Source organism: Olea europaea, chromosome 13 (genome assembly GCF_002742605.1).
Source record: "Olea europaea var. sylvestris chromosome 13, O_europaea_v1, whole genome shotgun sequence".
NCBI classification, from domain to species: Eukaryota; Viridiplantae; Streptophyta; class Magnoliopsida; order Lamiales; family Oleaceae; genus Olea; species Olea europaea.
In genome coordinates, this window is record NC_036249.1 from 16,263,931 (window position 1) to 16,284,850 (window position 20,920).

Genomic DNA, 20,920 nt, shown 5'->3' on the forward strand with positions numbered 1-20,920 from the left:
AATTTCACATGAGTTTTGTTCATTGATGCAATTCCAGTAAAATTTGACTAAAATTTCACAAGAATTTTCTTCGTTAGTGCATTTCAAATCAAATTTGACTAAAATTTCATCTAAATTTTGTTCATTGGAGCATTTTCAATCAAATTTGACATAAGTTTGGTTCAATGACACATTTCGAATCAAATTTGACTAAAATTTCCGATGAGTTTTTTAATTGACATGATTCCAACAAAATTTGACAAAAATTTCACCAGGTTTCGTTCATTAGTGCTATCAAATCTAATTTGACTCAAATTTCATTTGAATTTTGTTCGTTGGTGCGTTTCCAATCAAATTTGACTAAAATTCCATACGGGTTTGTTTGATTGGCGCGTTTCAAATCGAATTTGACTAGAATTTCATCTGAATTTTGTTCTTTGACACGTTTTCAATCTAATTTGACTAAAATTTGATATGAGTTTGGTTCATTGACACATTTCGAATCAAATTTGACTAAAATTTCTGACTGGTTTTTTCGTTTGCTCGTTTCCAATCAAATTTGACTAAAATTTCACATGAGTTTTGTTCATTGAAGCAATTCTAATAAAATTTGAATAAAATTTCACTAGAATTTTCTTCGTTAGTGCATTTCAAATCAATTTTGACTAAAATTTCGTCTGAATTTTGTTTATTGGCACGTTTTCAATCAAATTTGACATAAGTTTGGTTCATTGACATATTTTGAATCAAATTTGACTAAAATTTTACATGAGTTTTGTTAATTGACGTGATTCCAATAAAATTTGACTAAAATTTCATCAAGTTTCGTTCACTGGTGCTATCAAATCAAATTTGACTAAAATTTCATCTGGGTTTTGTTCGTTGGAGCGCTTCCAATCAAATTTGACTATAATTTCATATAAGTCTGGTTGATTGGCGCATTTCAAATCAGATTTGACTAAAATTTCACTAGAATTTTCTTCATTAGTGCGCTTCAAATAAAACTTGACTAAAATTTCATCTGAATTTTGTTCATTGGTGCATTTTCAATCAAATTTGATTGAATTTTGACATGAGTTTGGTTCATTGGCACATTTCGAATGAAATTTGACAAAAATTTCATGCGGGTATTTTTGTTGGCACGTTTCAATTCAAATTTGACTAAAATTTCACTTGAGTTTTGTTCATTACGCGATTCCAACAAAATTTGACTAAAATACCACCGGGGTTTCGTTCATTGACGTGCATCAAATCAAAATAGATTAAAATTTCATCTCAATTTTGTTCGTTGGCCCGTTTTTAATCAAATTTGACTAAAATTTCACGTGAATTTTGTTCGTTGGCGCGTTTTCAATAGAATTTGACTAAAATTTCTTGCGGGTTTTTTCATTGGTGTGTTTCCAATCAAGTTTGATTGAAATTTCGCATGTGTTTTGTTCATTAGCCCAATTCCAATAAAATTTGACTAAAATTTCACATGATTTTCGTTCGTTGGTGTGTATGAAATCAAATTGGACTGTAATTTCACATGAGTTTTGTTCATTGGTATGTTTCCAATCAAATTTGATTAAAATTTCACCTGGGTTTCGTTCATTGGCGTGTATCAAATCAAATTTGACTAAAATTTTACTTGAGTTTGGTTTATTGACATATTTCGAATCAAAATTAACTAAAATTTCTTGTAGGTTTTTTCGTTGGTGCATTTCCAATCAGATTTGACTAAAATTTCATGCGAGTTTTTTCGTTGGCCCATTTTCAATCAATTTTGACTAAAATTTCACATGAGTTTTGTTCATTGACGTGATTCCAATAAAATTTGACTAAAATTTCTCCACGGTTTCATTTATTGGCATGTATCAAATCAAGTTTGACTAAAATTTGATCTTAATTTTGTTTGTTGGTGCGTTTCCAATCAAATTTAACTAAAATTTCTTATAGGTTTGCTTCATTGACACATTTCGAATCAAATTTGACTAAAATTATATGCGGGTTTTTTTCGTTGGCGCATTTCCAACTAATTTGACTAAAATTTTACATGAGTTTTGTATATTGATGCGATTCCAAAGAAATTGACTAAAATTTCACCAGGGTTTCGTTAATTGGTGTGTATCAAATCAAATTTCACTAAAATTTCATCTGAATTTTGTTCATTGACGCGTTTCCAATCAAATTTGACATGTATTTGGTTCATTGACACATTTCGAATCAAATTTGACTAAAACTGCTTGGGAATTTTTTGTTGGTGCGTTTCCAATCAACTAAAATTTCACATGAGTTTTGTTCATTTACGCAATTCCAACAAAATTTCAATAAAATTTCACTAGGATTTTCTTCGTTAGTGCATTTCAAATCAAATTTGACTAAAATTTCATCTGAATTTTATTCATTGGCACGTTTTCAACCAAATTTGACTAAATTTTGACATGAGTTTGGTACATTGATCCATTTCGAATCAAATTTGACAAAATTTCATGCCGGTTTTTTCGTTAGCGCATTTCAAATCAAATTTGACCAGATTTTCACATGAGTTTTGTTCATTCACATGATTCCAATAAAATTTGAATAAAATTTCACCAGAGTTTCGTTCATTGGGGTGTATTAAATCAAATTTGACTAAAATTTCATCTGAATTTTGTTTGTTAGCTTGTTTCCTATCAAATTGGACAAAAATTTCATCGGCATTGAGTTCATTTGCGCATTTCAAATCAAATTTGACTAAAATCTCACATGAGTTTTGTTCATTGGCTTATTTCAAATCAAATTTGACAAAAATTTCAAGCGGGTTTTTCCGTTGGCACGTTTCCAATAAAATCTAACTAAAAATTCGTGTGAGTTTTATTCATTGGCGCATTTTCAATCAAATTTGACTAGAATTTTACCTAAGTTTCGTTCATTGGTGTGTATCAAATCAAATTTGACTAAAATTTCAATTATTTTTTTTTTCGTTTTCACGTTTCCAATCAAATTTCACTAAAATTTCTTGCCGATTTTTTGTTGGCGGGTTTCCAGTCATATTTGAATAAAATTTCATGCCGATTTTTTCTTTCGAGCATTTCCAATCAAATTTGACTAAATTTTCACATGCGTTTTGTTTATTGACTTGATTCCGAAAATATTTGACTAAAATTTTGCTAGGGTTTCTTTCATTGGCGCTATCAAATCAAATTTGACTCAAATTTCATTTGAATTTTCTTAGTTGTCGCGTTTTCAATTAAATTTGACTAAAATTTCATATGGGTTTGGTTGATTGGCGCATTTCAAATCAAATTTCTTCATTGGTGCGTGTCAAATCAAATTTGACTAAAATTTAATCGGATAATTGTTCATTAGTGCATTTTCAATCAAATTTGACATGAGCTTGGTTCATTGACACATTTGAAATCAAAGTTGACTAAAATTTCATGCGAATTTTTTCGTTGGAGCATTTCCAATTAAATTTGACTAAAATTTCTTATGAGTTTTGTTCATTGACGCAATTCTAATAAAATTTGACTAAAATTTCACAAGAATTTTCTTCATTAGTGCATTTCAAATCAAATTTGACTAAAATTTCATCTGAATTTTGTTCATTGATGCTTTTTCAATCAAATTTGACATAAGTTTGATTCATTGACACATTTCGAATCAAATTTAACCAAAATTTCATGCAAGTTTTTTCGTTCGTGCATTTCCAATGAAATTTGACTAAAATTTCACACGAGTTTTGTTAATTGACGTGATTCCAACAAAATTTGACTAAAATTTCACCAGGTTTCGTTCATTGGCCCTGTCAAATCTAATTTGACTCAAATTTCATTTGAATTTTGTTCATTGGCGTGTTTCCAATCAAATTTGACTAAAGTTCCATGCGGTTTGGTTGATTTGCATGTGTCAAATCAAAATTGACTAAAATTTCACGAGGATTTTCTTTGTTAGTGCGTTTCAAATCAAATTTACTAAAATTTCATTTGAATTTTGTTCATTGGCGCATTTTCAATCAAATTTGACTAAACTTTGACATGAGTTTAGTTCATTGACATATTTTGAATCAAAATTGGCAAAAATTTCATGTGGGCTTTTTCGTTAGCACGTTTCAAATCAAATTTGACTAAAATTTCATATGAGTTTTGTTCATTCACGTGATTCCAATAAAATTTGAATAAAATTTCATCTAAATTTTGTTCGTTGGTGCGTTTCCAATCAAATTTGACTAAAATTTCATCGGTATTTAGTTCATTTGCGCGTTTAAAATCAAATTTGACTAAAATTTCACATGAGTTTGGTTCATCGACACGTTTTCGATCAAATCTGACTAAAATTTAACATGATTTTGGTTCATTGGCACATTTTGAATCAAATTTGACTAAAATTTCAAGCGGGTTTTTCTGTTGGAGCGTTTATAATAAACTTTGTTTAAAAATTCACATGAGTTTTGTTCATTGGCATGTTTCCAATAAAATCTGACTAGAATTTTACCTTAGTTTTATTCATTGACGTGCATCAAATCAAATTTGACTAAAATTTCATTTAATTTTTTTCGTTGGCGCGTTTCCAATCAAATTTGACTAAAATTTCATGCTGGATTTTTTCGTTGACACGTTTCCAATCAAATTTGAAAAAAATTTCATGGCGATTTTTTCGTTGGAGCATTTCTAATTAAATTTGACTAAAATTTCACCAGGTTTCGTTCATTGGCGCTATCAAATCAAATTTGACTAAAATTCCATGTGGGTTTGGTTGATTGGTGCACTTCAAATAAAATTTGACTAAGATTTTATTAGGATTTTCTTCATCAGTGCATTTCAAATCAAATTTGACTAAAATTTCATCTGAAATTTGTTCATTTGCGCATTTTCAATCAAATTTTACTATATTTTGACGTGAGTTTGGTTCATTGACACATTTTGAATCAAATTTGACAAAAATTTCACACAGGTTTTTTCGTTGGCGCGTTTCAAATTAAATTTGACAAAAATTTCATATAAGTTTTGTTCATTCACATGATTCTAATAAAATTTGACTAAAATTTCACCAGGATTTCGTACATTGGCGTGTATTAAATCAAATTTGACTAAAATTACTTCTGAATTTTGTTCGTTGGTGCATTTTTAATCAAAATTGACTAAAATTTCTTCGACATTTAGTTCATTTGCGTGTTTCAAATCAAATTTGACTAAAATTTTACATGAGTTTTGGTTCATTGGCACGTTTCCAATCAAATTTGATTAAAATTTCACAGGAGTTTGGCTCATTAGCACATTTCAAATCAAATTTGATTAAAATTTCAAGCGAATTTTTTCGCTGGCGCGTTTCCGATAAAATTTAACTAAAAATTCACATGCGTTTTGTTCATTGGCGCGTTTTCAATCAAATTTGAGTAGAATTTTACCTGAGTTTCGTTCACTGGTGTCTATTAAATTAAATTTGACTAAAATTTCATTTAATTTTTTTCGTTGGTGCGTTTCCATAAAATTTGACTAAATTTTCACACGAGTTTTTTCATTGACACGATTCCAACAATATTTGACTAAAATTTCGTCAGGGTTTCGTTCATTGGTGATATCAAATCAAATTTGGCTCAAAATTCATCTGAATTTTGTTCGTTGGCGCGTTTGCAATCAAATTTGACTAAAATTTTGTACGGGGTTGGTTGATTGGTGCGTTTCAAGTCAAGATTGACTAAAATTTTACGAGGACTTTGTTCCTTAGTGCGTTTCAAATCAATTTTGACTAAAATTTCATCTGAATTTTATTCATTGGCGCATTTTCAATCAAATTTGACTAAAATTTTTCATGAGTTTGTTTCATCGACAAATTTCGAATCAAATTTGACTAGATTTCATGCGGGTTTTTTCATTGGCACATTTCCAATCAAATTTGACTAAAATTTCACTTGAGTTTTGTTCATTGACGCGATTTCAATAAAATTTGACTAAAGTTTCACAAGAATTTTCTTTGTTAGTGCGTTTCATATCAAATTTGACCAAAATTTCATCTGGATTTTGTTCATTGGATCGTTTTCAATCAAATTTGACATATGTTTCGTTCATTGACACATTTCGAATCAAATTTGACTAAAATTTCATGCGGGCTTTTTCATTGGCACGTTTCCAATCAAATTTATCTAAAATTTCACATGAGTTTTGTTAATTGACATGATTCCAACAAAATTTGACTAAAATTTCACCAAGTTTCGTTCATTGGCACTATCAAATCTAATTTGACTAAAATTTCATCTGGATTTTGTTCGTTGGCGCGTTTCCAATCAAATTTGACTAAAATTCCATACATGTTTGGTTGATTGGTACATTTCAAATCAAATTTGACTAAAATTTCACCAAAATTTTCTTCATTAGGGCGTTTCAAACAAAATTTGACTAAAATTTCATCTGAATTTTGTTCATAGGCACGTTTTCAATCAAATTTGACTAAAATTTCATACGGGCTTGGTTGATTGGCATGTTTCCATTCAAATTTGACTAAACTTTTTACCAGAATTTTCTTCGTTAGTGCGTTTCAAATCAAAATTGACGAAAATTTCATCAGAATTTTGTTTATTAGCGCGTTTTAAATCAAATTTGACTAAAATTACATGCAGATTTTTTCGTTGGGGTGTTTCCAATTAAATTTGATTAGAATTTCACATGAGTTTTATTCATTGACGCAATTCCAATAAAATTTGACTAAAATATCACCAGGGTTTCGTTTATTGGCGTGTATCAAATCAAATTTGATTAAAATTTCTTCTGAATTTTGTTCGTTGGTGCATTTTCAATCACATTCGTTGGCGCATTTCCAATCATATTTGCCTAAAATTTCACATGAATTTGGTTCATTAACATATTTCGAATCAAATTTGATTAAACTTTCAAGCGGGTTTTTTCGTTGGCGTGTTTACAATCAAGTTTGACAAAAATTTCACATGTGCTTTGTTCATTAGCTCGATTCCAATAAAATTTGACTAAAATTTCACATGATTTTTGTTCATTGGCGTGTTTCCAATCAAATTTGATTAAAATTTCACCTGAGTTTCGTTCATTGGCATGTATCAAATTAAATTTGACTAAAATTTCATCTGAATTTTGTTCGTTGGCTTGTTTCCAATCAAATTTGACTAAAATTTCACTTGAGTTTGGTTCATTGGTATATTTTGAATCAAATTTGACTAAAATTTCATATAGGTTTTTTCGTTGGTGCGTTTCCAATCAAATTTGACTAAAATTTCATCTAGATTTTGTTCGTTAGCACGTTTTCCATAAAATTTTGACTAAAATTTGACATTAGTTTGGTTCATTGACACATTTCGAAACAAATTTGACTAACATTTCATGCTGGTTTTTTCGTTGGCACGTTTTCAATCAAATTTGACTAAAATTTAACATGAATTTTGTTCATTGACACGTTTCTAATCAAATTTGACTAAAATTTCGGTTGAGTTTGGTTCATTGGCGCGTTTCCAATCAAATTTAGCTAAAATTTTGTTTGGATTTTGTTATTGTCACGCTTCAAATCAAATATGACTACAATTTCATCTGAGTTTTATTAAATGGCATGTTTCAATGAAATTTGAGTAAAATTTCATCTGGATTTTGATCATTGGTGCTCCTCCAATCAAATTTGACTAAAATTTTACTAGAGTTTAGTTCATTGTCGCGCTTCAAATCAAATAGGACTACAAATTCATCAGAGTTTTGTTAATTGACACGTTTCCAATCAAATTTGACTAAAATTTCACTTGAGTTTGGTTCATAGGATCGTTTCCAATCAAATTTGACTAAAATTTCGACTGAATGGCGCATTTCCAATCAAATTTGACTAAAATTTGGTCAGGATTTTTTGTTCATTGTCATGCTTCCAATCAAATATGACTATATTTTCATTTGAGTTTTTTTAAATGGCATGTTTTCAATCAAATTTGACTAAAATTTCACCTGAGTTTTGTTCATTGGCGTGTTTCCAATCAAATTTGACTAAAATTTCATTTGAGTATGGTTAATTGACATGTTTTCAATCAAATTTGAGTAAAATTTCATCTTGATTTTGTTCATTGGCGTGCTTCAAATCAAATATGACAACAATTTCATTTGAATTTTGTTAAATGGCGCGTTTTCAATCAAATTTGAGTAAAATTTCATCTGAATTTTGTTCATTGGTGCACTTCCAATCAAATTTGACTGTAATTTCAAGGGGTTCAGTTCATTGGCATGTTTCCAATCAAATTTGACTAAAATTTCACTGAAATTTTGTTGTTTTCCACGTTTCTATTCAATTTTGAATAAAATTTCACCTAAGTTTGGTTCATTGGCATGTTTCTAATCATATTTGATAAAATTTTCATCTGGGTTTTGTTGATCGTCGGGTTTCCAATAATATTTGACTAAAATTTCACTTCAATTTGGTTCATTGCATGGTCTCCAATCAAATTTAGCTAAAATTTCTCCTGTGTTTTGTTCATCTTCGAGTTTCCAATCAAAGTTAACTAAAACTTCTCATGGTTTTAGTTATTTGTGCATTTCCAATAAAATTGATCTTAAATTTAAATTTGATTTTGTTCATTAGCGGGTTTCCAGTCTAATTTGACTAAAATTTCACTTAGGTTTAGTTCATTGGCGCGTTTTCAATCAAATTTGACAAAAGTTTCATTTGCATTTCGTTCATTGGAGGGTTTCCAACCAAATTTGACGAAAATTTCACCTGTGTTTAGTTAATTGGCGTGTTCCCAATCAAATTTGACTAAAATTTCACAAGTGTTTTGTTCATTGGCCCATTTCCAATCAAATTTGACTAAAATTTCACTTGAGATTGGTTGATTGGCGCGTCACCAATCAAATTTGACTAAAATTTCTTCTGATTTTGTTCATTAGTGCAGTTCCAATCAAATTTGAATAAAAATTCACATTCGTTTAGTCCATTGGCGTATTTCCAATTAAATTTGACTAAAATTTCATCTGAATTTTTGTTCATTGGCGTGTTTACAATCAAATTTGACTAAAATTTCACTTGAGTTTGGTTCATTGACGCGTTTCCAATCAAATTTGACTAAAATTTCACTTGAGTTTGGTTCATTGGCGCATTTTCAATCAAATTTGACTAAAAATTCGTTTGAATTTTGTTCATTATCGCACTTCAAATCATATATGACTACAATTTCATCTGACTTTTGTTAAATGGCTCATTTTCAATCAAATTTGAGTAAAATTTCATCTGAATTTTGTTAATTGGTGCGCTTCCAATCAAATTTGACTAAAATTTCACTTTAGTTTGATTCATTGGCACGTTTTCAATCAAATTTGACTAAAATTTTTCCTGGATTTTGTCCATTGGCGTGCTTCCAATTAAATTTGACTAAAATTTCACTCGAGTTTGATTCATTGGTGCGTTTCCAATCAAATTTGACTAAAATTTCACCTGAATTTTGTTCATTGGCGTGTTTCCAACAAAATTTAACTAAAATCTCACTTGAGTTTGGTTCATTGGTGTGTGTTCAATCAAATTTGACTAAAATTTCGTCTGGATTTTGTTCATTGTCACGCGTCAAATCAAATATGACTACAATTTTGTATGAGTTTTGTTAAATGGTCCATTTTCAATCAAATTTGAGTGAAATTTCATCCGGATTTTGATCATTGGTGCTCCTCCAATCAAATTTGACTAAAATTTCACTCTAGTTTGATTTGTTGGCACGTTTTCAATCAAATTTGACAAAAATTTCACTTGAGTTTTGTCCATTGCATGATTCCAATCAAATTTGATTAAAATTTCACTTGAGTTTGATTCTTTGGTACATTTTCAATCAAATTTGACTAAAATTTCGTCAGGATTTTGTTCATTATCACGCTTCAAATCAAATATGGCTACAATTTCATGTAAGTTTTGTTAAATGGCTTGTTTCCAATCAAATTTGACTAAAATTTACCTGGGTTTTGTTCATTGGTGTGTTTCCAATGAATTTTGACTAAAATTTCGCTTGAGTATGGTTCATTGACGCATTTCCATTCAAATTTAACTGAAATTTCATCTGACTTTTGTTTATTGGCATGCTTCAAATCAAATATGACTACAATTTCATCTGAGTTTTGTTAAATAGCGCGTTTTCAATTAAATTTGAGTAAAATTTCTTCTGAATTTTGTTCATTGGTGCACTTCCAATCAAATTTGACTATAACTTCACATGGGTTCAGTTCATTGGCACATTTTCAATCAAATTTGTCTAAAATTTGACTTGAATGTTGTTTGTTGGTTTGTTTCTAATCAAATTTGAATAAAATTTCGCCAGAGTTTGGTTCATTGGCACATTTCCAATCAAATTTGATAAAAATTTCATCTGGATTTGTTCATCGATGGGTTAACAATCAAATTTGACTAAATTGAATTCTTGTGGAAGAACATGCACTTGCGTACATGGAACGATTGGATTGTTGATGTTCGAAGAAATTGGCATAACTTTTGCATACGGTGTCCGTTTTGGATCTATAACTCCCCACATTTCGAAAAGCTTGTGACAATTTTGAAAGAATTCGCAACTTCACCGAGGCGTATGATGGATTTTGGTAGTTTGAATTCGTGTCGAAGAACAGGCGCTTGCGTACATGGAACACTTGAATGGTCGAGTTCAAAGAAATTAGCATAACTTTCACACACGGTGTTCATTTTTGGCTCATAACTCCATTTTGGAAAGCTCACGATGATTATAAATGAACAAACAGCTTTGCAATGATGTATGATGGATTTTGTTGGTTGGAATTTGTGTGGAAGAACAAGCACTTGCGTACATGGAACGCTTGGATTGTCGACGTTCAAAGAAATTGGCATAACTTTCGCATACAGTGTCCATTTTGGGCCCATAACTCCCCACATTTGAAAAAGCTCGTGAGAATTATGATTGAACTCGTAGCTTCACCGTGATGTATGATGGATTTTGGCAGTTTGAATTCTTGTGGAAGAACAGACACTTGTGTACATGGAACGCTTGGATTGTCGACGTTTGAAGAAATTGGCATAACTTTAGTATACGGTGTCCATTTTGGGCCCATAACCCCGCACATTTTGAAAAGCTCGCGACAATTCTGAATGAACTCACAGCTTTGCCATGACATATAACGAATTTTGGCAGTTTGAATTCATATGAAAGAATAGGCGCTTGTGTACTTGGAACGCTTGGATTGTCAATGTTTGATGAAATTGGCATAATTTCACATACGGTGTCCGTTTTGGCCCATAACTCGAAACATTTCAGAAAGCTCACGATGATTCTGAATGAACTCACAGCTTTACAGTGACGTGTGATGGATTTTGGCAGTTTGAATTTGTGTGGAAGAATAGACGCTTGCGTACATAGAACACTTGAAGTGTTGACGTTCGAAGAAATAGGCATAACTTTCGCATACGGGGTTCGTTTTGGGCCCATAACTCCATTTCAGAAAGCTCACAATGATTTTGAATGAAGAAATAACTTTACTGTGGTATATGATGGATTTTGGTAGTTTAAATTCATGTGGAAGAATAGGTGCTTCCGTACTTGGAACGCTTGGATTGTCGACGTTCCAAAAAATTGGCATAACTTATGTATACAGTGTCTGTTTTAGGCCCATGACTCCCCACATTTCAAAAAGCTCGTGATTTTTTTGATGAACTCGTAGCTTAACCATGACATGTGATGGATTTTGGCAATTTGAATTCGTGTCGAAAAATAGGCACTTGCGTACATGGAACACTTGGTTGGTTGAGTTTGAGGAAATTAGCATAACTTTCACATACGGTGTCCATTTTTGGCTCATAAACCCATTTCGAAAAGTTCACGACAATTCCAAATGAACAAATAGCTTTTCCATGATGGATTTTGATAGTTGGAATTTGTGTGGAAGAATAGGCACTTGCGTACATGGAACGCTGGGATTGTCGACGTTCGAAGAAATTAGCATAACTTTCGCAATCAGTGTCTGTTTTGGGCCTATAACTCCCCACATTTGGAAAAGCTTGTGACGACTTTGATTGAACTCGTAGCTTCACCATGATGTATTTTGGCAGTTTGAATTCCTGTGGAAGAACAGGCGCTTGCGTACATGGAACGCTTTGATTGTCGACGTTCAAAGAAATTGGCATAAATTTTGCATACGGTGTCCATTTTGGACCCATAACCCCCCACATTTTGAAAAGCTCACAATGATTTTGAATGAACTCATAGCTTTGCTATGACATATGATGGATTTTGGCAGTTTGAATTCGTGTGGAAGAATAGGCGCTTGCGTACATGGAATGCTTGGATTCTCGATGTTCGAAGAAATTAGCATAACTTTCGTATATGGTGTCCATTTTGGGCTCATAACCCCATTTTGAAAAGCTCACGATGATTCTAAATGAACAAATAACTTTTCCATGATGAATGAAGGACTTTGATAGTTTAAATTTGTGTGGAAGTACAGGCAATTGCGTACATAGAATGCTTGGATTGTCGACGTTCGAAGAAATTGGCATAACTATCATATACAATGTCTATTTAAGGCCCATAACTCCCCACATTTCGAAAAGCTCATGACGATTCTGATTGAGCTCGTAGCTTTACCATGATGTATGATGGATTTTGCCAGTTTGAATTCATGTGGAAGAATAGGCGCTTGTGTACATGGAATGCTTGGATTGTCGACGTTCAAAAAAATTAGCATAACTTTCGCATATGGTATCCATTTTGGGCCTGTAACCCCATTTTACAAAGCTCACAATGATTTTGAATGAATTCATAGCTTTGTCATGATGAATAATGGAATTTGGTAGTTTGAATTCGTGTGGAAGAATAGGCACATGCGTACATGAAACGCTTGGATTGTCGACGTTCGAAGAAATTGGCATAACTTTTGCATACGGAGTCCATATTCAACCCATAACTCCCAACATTTTGGAAAGCTCACCACAATTCGGAAAGAACTTGTAGCATTACCATAACGTATGATGAATTTTGGCAGTTTAAATTTGTGTGGAAGAACTGGCACTTGCATACATGGAACGCTTGGATTGTCAATGTTCGAAGAAATTGACATAACTTTTGCATGCAGTGTTCGTTTTGGGCCTATAATGCCATTTCGAAAAGCTCTCTATGATTTGGAATGAACAAATAGCTTTACCGTGATGTATAATAGATTTTGACAGTTTGAATTCGTGGGGAAGAACATGAACTTGTGTACATGGAATGCTTGAATTGTCGATGTTCGAAGAAATTGGCATAACTTTTGCATACGGTGTCTGTTTTGGGCCCATAACTCCCTACATTTCAAAAAGTTCGAGATGATTTTGAATGAACCCATAGCTTCACCGTGATATATGATGAATTTTGGCAGTTTTAATTTGTGTGGAAGAACAGGCTGTTGCGTACATGGAATGCTTGGATTGTCAACGTTAGAAGAAATTAGCATAACATTCTCATATGGTGTCTATTTTGGGCCCATAACTCTCCACATTTTGAAAAGCTCACGATGATTCTGAATGAACCCATAGTTTCACCATGATGTATTATGGATTTTGACAGTTTGAATTCGTTTGGAGGAACAGGCACTTGCGTACATGGAACGCTTGGATTGTCGACGTTCGAAGAAATTTGCATAACTTTCGCATACGGTGTCCATTTTTGGGCCATAACTTCCCACATTTCGAAAAGCTCACGACAATTCTAAATGAACTCGTTGCTTCTTCTTGATGTATGATGGATATTGGCAGCTTGAATTCGTGTGGAAGAACAGGCATTTGCACACATGGAACGCTTGGATTGTCGACGTTTGAAGAAATTGGCATAACTTTTACATACGATATCCATTTTGGGCCTATAACCCTATTTTGCAAAGCTCACGACTATTTTTAACGAACTCGTAGCTTCACCGTGATGAATGATGGATTTTGGTAGTTTGAATTCGTGTAAAGAACAGGCGCTTGTGTAAATGGAACAGTTGGATGGTAGACGTTCGAAGAAATTGACATAACTTTAGCATACGAAGTCCGTTTTAGACCCATAACTCCCAACATTTCAAAAAGCTCGTGATAATTTTGATTGAACTTACAGCTTCAACGGGACATATGATGGTTTTTCACAATTTGAATTCATGTGGAAGAACAGACGATTGAGTACATGGAACGCTTGGACTGTAAACATTCAAAGACATTGGCATAATTTTAGCATACAGTGTCCGTTTTAGGTCCAAAACTCCATTTCGAAAAGCTCACGATGATTCTAAGCGAGCAACCAGCTTTTTTGAGACATATGATGGATTTTGACAGTTTGAATTCGTGTGGAAGAACAGGCATTTATGTACATGGAACGCTTAGATTGTCGACGTTCGAAAAAATTGGCATAACTTTCGCATACGGTGTCCGTTTTGGGCCCATAACTCTCCATATTTCGAAAAGCTCATGGCAATTCTAATTGAACTCGTAGCTTTACCATGAGGTATGATGGGTATTGGTAGTTTGAATTCATGTAGAAGAATAGGCGCTTGCGTACATGGAATGCTTGGATTTTGGACGTTCAAAGAAATTGACATAACTTTTGCATATGGTGTCCGTTTTGGGCCCATAATTTCCCACATTTCGAAAAGCTGATGACGATTCTGAATGAACACGTAGCTTCACTTCGATGTATGATGGATTTTCGTAGTTTGAATTCTTGTAAAAGAACAGGCACTTGTATACATGGAATGCTTGGATTGTCGACGTTTGAAGAAATTGACATAACTTTTGCATACGGTGTCCGTTTTGGACCTGGAACTCCCCACATTTCGAAAAGCTCACGACAATTTTAAATGAATTCATAGCTTCACCTAGACGTATGATGAATTTTTACATTTTGAACTCGTGTGGAAGAACAGGTGCTTGCGTACATGGAACACTTGAATGGTCGAGTTCGAAGAAATAACATAACTTTCGCATACGGTGTCCGTTTTGGGCTTATAACCCCATTTTGGAAAGCTCAAGATGATTCTAAATGAACAAAGAGCTTTGCTATGATGTATGATAGATTTTGACAGTTGGAAATCGTGTGGAAGAATAGGCACTTGCGTACATGGAACGCTTGGATTATCGACGTTCGAAGAAATTGATATAACTTTCACATACGGCGTCCATTTTGGGCCCATAATTCTCCACATTTTGAAAAGCTCGTGATGATTTTGATTGAACTCGCAGCTCCATCGTGATGTATGATGGATTTTGGTAGTTTGAATTCATGTGGAAGAACAGGTGCTTGCGTACATGGAATGCTTCGATTTTCGACGTTCGAAGAAATTGGCATAACTTTCGCATACGGTATCCATTTTGGGCTAATAACCCCATTTTGCAAGCTCACGACGATTTTGAATGAACTTGTAGCTTCGGCACGATGAATGATGGATTTTGGTAGTTTGAATTCGTGTGAAAGAACAGGCGCTTGCGTACATGGAACGCTTGGATTGTCGACATTCGAAGAAATTGACATAACTTTTGCATACAGAGTCCATTTTGGACCCAAAAATCCTAACGTTTCGGAAAGCTCACGACAATTCTGAATGAACTTGCAGCTTTATCATGACGTACGATGGATTTTGACAATTTGAATTTGTGTGGAAGAATAGGCACTTGCGTATATGGAACACTTGGATTTTCGATGTCTAAAGAAATTGGCATAACTTTAACATAAGGTGTCCGTTTTGGGCCCATAACTCCCCACATTTCGAAAAGCTCATGACAATTCTGATTGAACTCGTAGCTTCATCGTGATGTATGATGGATTTTGGTAGTTTGAATTCATGTGGAAGAATAGGTGCTTGCGTACATGGAACGCTTGGATTCTTGACGTTCGAAGAAATTGGCATAACTTTCGCATACGGTATCCATTTTGGGCCAATAACTCCATTTCGCAAAGCTCATGACGATTTTGAATGAACTCGTAGCTTCACCACAATGAATGATGGATTTTGATAGTTTGAATTCGTGTGGAAGAATGGGCGCTAGCGTACATGGAACGCTTGGATTGTCCACGCTCGAAGAAATTTGCATAACTTTTGCATGCAGTGTTCGTTTTGGGCCCATAACCCCATTTTTGAAAGCTCATGATGATTTTAAATGAAAATAGCTTCATCGTAATGTATGATAGATTTTGTCAGTATGATTTCGTGTGGAAGAACAGGCGCTTACGTACATGGAATGCTTGGATTGTCGATGTAACGCCCCGAATTCTAATAACCCGAAATGTTACGAAACATGAATATACCTTGAAATAAACAATTTTAATATAACGAGAAATTCTGTAAAAGATTGAATAACATTTAATCAAAAGATAAATTTAAATATGCGGAACGTTTGAAAACATATCATTCATCCAAAAATTATTAGAACAGTTAAAACTAATTAAAAATTTATAATGCACTCATAATTGGGCCAAAAATGAATAACCCATTATTAGTTCTAGTGTTTTTGAAAATTAAAATACTTTATGACGAGGATCCATTGGTCCAATAGCAAATCCATCCACCGCCGTCCAACATACTAATTATTATCTGAAAATTGTAAATAAGGGGATGAGTATAACGAATCATACTCAATGAGATACTTGCTACTCCACATTCAAGTCAAACATAAAATTACAAATAAATTATCTTACCAACATAACATGAGAATTATCACACTATCACAAATGATAATTCTAGCAAGCGCTGCAAAATAACGTGAAGGCTAAATTGTGCCTTGAAAATAACGTGAAGGCTAAATTGTGCCTTAAAATGTATCATGATTTCTCCCGAAGGAGCCTGAATTGAAGTAATTAAATTCATAATAATGTATTTGAAAAGATGTGGAAAAACCACTAATAACACTGAGTATCTCACCTTTTGAAGATGAAAGTGGAGAATAAAATTGCAGAAATGTGATTGCAATTCCAAAGCCTTAAAAAAATCTAAATAATATAGGGGAATATTTTAAAGAGGTAGAGGTAATGGACGTGTAGTAGAATGTGGTTTTAGTGTGCTATTTATACTGTTGAAGTCGGGTAATCACGTGGGGGAAGTGGAATTTCAGCCATATTTAAATTCGTATTTCATGCAATCTTCTGAGAAATTGATTCATAATTCCCGATTGATATAGTATGACTGGAGATTAATTATTGGTTTTCTGCCAATTTCTATATCAATTACAATTACAACAAGGAAATGATAGGCATTACACTGCATGACTTTTACACGTGGACGAGGAAAACAAATCTGCCTCCTATTTGCATAATTTACTCTAATACAAACATCTTAAATTGTCAATCTCCTAATGGCCGAAAATTATAAAATGTATGCTTATTAATTAAATTAGAATTTCAGTCCAATCTTCCCAAAATTTGTTCTGATTAGGGGACACAATGATTACTAATTATATGGACACGTGAAAGTTGTAATGAAATGCATGGGTTACTCATGTACTAAAGTCTAACATCAAATAATTCAAATTCCTTTGATTTGCATTTAACTAAATTTGTAAGCAGGAATTACGTTTTAATTGATTACCTGTTAATTAAAATTGTATAATTATTAATACTTAACATAAAGACTTTGTTTAACCAAAACTTAAAATTCTAATTTATTTAGCTAAACTAGTGGTGGCAGTCAACTGGCGAAAAATCTAATCCTTTAAAACTTTTATAACCATAATATTTTTTAGATGGCTAAAACTCGGGTTTAACTTGACCAAATTAAATTTTTCTTGAGTCCATAATTCGCCATTTATTATGAGCTTCAAAATGAACCCAATATTGGTAGAGTAATTCTAACTCCTTCAATAGTTAACTATTTGGCCCATTTAATAAAGTATAAAATAATTTGATATATATATTTTTTAATTTGGTCCCTCAACTAATAAGATAACTATAGAGATAATCAATTAACTTGCATAAGAACTTAACCAAACATTGCATTCCTATTAAATGGCAAATAAAAATATATGCGAATTTAAGTTAAAAATTCGGGATTCTACAGTCGACGTTCGAAGAAATTGGCATAACTTTCGCATACGGTATCCATTTTGGGCCCATAACTCCCCACATTTCAAAAAGCTCATGACGATTCTGAATAAACCCATAGCTTCACTGTGATGTATGATGGATTTTAGCAATTTGAATTCATGTGGAAGAACAAGCTCTTGCGTACATGGAATGCTTGGATTGTCGATGTTTGAAGAAATTGGACATAACTTACGGTTACAGTATCCATTTTGGGCCCATAACCCCATTTCGAAAAGCTTACGATGATTCTGAATGAACAAATAGCTTTGTCGTGACGTATGATGGATTTTAACAGTTTGAATTCGTGTTGAACAACAGGCACTTGCGTACATGGAGCGCTTGGATTATCGACATTCGAAGAAATTGGCATAACTTTCGCATACGGTGTCCATTTTGGGCCCATAACTCCCCACATTTTGAAAAGTTTGGGACGATTCTGTATGTACCCATAGCTTCACCATGATGTATAATGGATTTTGGAAGTTTGGATTCGTGTGGAGCTACAGACACTTGTGTACATGGAATGCATGGATTGTCGATGTTAGAAGAAATTGGCATAACTTTCACATACGGTATCCGTTTTGGTCCCATAACTCTCCTCATTTCGGAAAGCTCATGATGATTCTGAATGAACTCGTAGTTTTACCATGATGTATGATGGATTTTGGCAGTTTGAATTCTTGTGGAAGAACAAGCGCTTGCGTACATGTAACTCTTGGATTGTCGACGTTCGAAGAAATTGGCATAACTTTCGCATATGGTGTCGATTTTGGGCCCATAACCTCCCATATTTTGGAAAGCTCACAATTATTTTGAAAGAACACATAGCTTTGCCATGGCGTGTGATGGATTTTGGCAGTTTTAATTCGGGTGGAAGAACAGGTGCTTGCGTATATGGAACGCTTGGATTGTCAACATTCGAAGAAACTCTTTCGCATACAGCATCCATTTTGGGCCCATAGCTCATCACATTTCAGAAAGCATAGCTTCTCCATGACATATGTTGAATTTTGGAAGTTCGAATTCGTGTGGAAGGATAGGCGCTGGCGTACATAGAATGCTTGGATTGTCGACGTTCAAGGAAATTGGCATAATTTTAGCATATGATGTTCGTTTTGGGCCCATAACCCCCCATATTTTGGAAAGCTCGAAAGGATTTTGAATGAACACATAGCTTTGCCATGATGTACGACGGATTTTGGCAGTTTGAATTCGTGTGGAAGAACATCGCTTGTGAACATGGAACGCTTGGATTGTCGACATTTGAAGCAATTGGCATAACTTTTGTATACGGTGTCCATTTTAGGCCCATAACCCCCCACATTTCAAAAAGCTCACGGTGATTTTGACTGAACTCATAGCTTTATCGTGACGTATGATGGATTTTGGCTGTTTGAATATGTGTAGAAGAACTGATGTTTACGTACATGGAACGCTTAGATTGTCGACGTTCAAAGAAATTGGCATAACTTTCGCATATGGTGTCCGTTTTGGGCTCCTAAACCCATTTCGAAAAGCTCACGATGATTTTGAATGAACTTAGCTTTTCCATGATGTATGATGGATTTTGAGAGTTTGAATTCATGTGGAAGAATGGGCACTTGCGTACATAGAATGCTTGGATTGTCGACGTTTGAAGAAATTGGCATAACTTTTGCATATGATGTCCGTTTTGGGCCTATAACCCCCCACATTTCAAAAATCTCACAACAATTCTGAATGAACTCCCAGCTTCATCGTGACGTATGATGAATTTTTGTAATTTGAATTTGTGTGGAAGAACAGACACTTGCGTACATGGAAAGCTTGGATTGTCGATGTTTGAAGAAATTGGCATAACTTTCGCATACGGACTCCATTTTAGGCTCATAACCCCCTACATTTTGAAAAGCTCACGACGATTCTTAATGAACTCATAGCTTTATCGTAACGTTTGATGGATTTTGGTAGTTTGAATTCGTGTGGAAGAACAGGTGTTCGCGTACATGGAAAGCTTGGATTGTCGACGGTCGAAGAAATTGGCATAACTTTCGCATATGGTGTCCATTTTGGGCCCATAGCTCCCCATATTTTGAAAAGCTCACGACAATTTTAAATGAACTCCCAGCTTCACTGTGACGTATGATGGATTTTGGCAGTTTGAATTCATGTGAAAGAACAGGCGCTTGCGTACATGGAGCGCTTAGATTGTCGACGTTCAAAGAAATTACCATAACTTTCGCATACGGTGTCCGTTTTGGGCCCATAACCCCACTAGGGAATGCTCATGATGATTCTAAGTGAACAATCAACTTTACCATGATGTATGATAGATTTTTGAAGTTTGAATTTGTCTAGAAGAATAGGTACTTGCGTATATTGAACGCTTGGATTGTCGACGTTCGAAGTAATTGGTATAACTTTCACATACGGTGTCCGTTTTGGGCCCATAACTCTCCATATTTCGAAAAGCTCACGATGATTCTAAATGAACTCGTAGCTTCACTATGATGTATGATGGATTTTGGCAGTTTGAATTCATGTGGAAGAATAGGCGCTTGCGTTCATGGAGCGCCGGATTGTCGACGTTCGAAGAAATTGACATAACTTTCGCATACGGAGTCTATTTTGGGCCCATAACTCTTCACATTTTTGAAAGCTCATGATGATTCTAAATGAACTTGTAGCTTTGTCGTGATGTATGATAGATTTTAGCAGCTTGAATTCGTGTGGAAGAATGGGCACTAGAGTACATGGACTGCTTGGATTGTCGACGTTTCAAGAAATTGTCATAACTTTCGCATACGGTGACCGTTTTGGGCCCATAACACCATTTTGAAAAGCTAACAATGATTTTGAATGAACTCATAGCTTTGTTGTGATGTATGATGGATTTTATTAGTTTGAATTCGTGTGGAAGAATAGGCGTTACGTATATGGAATGCTTGGATTGTCGACGTTCATAGAAATCGGCATAACTTTCGC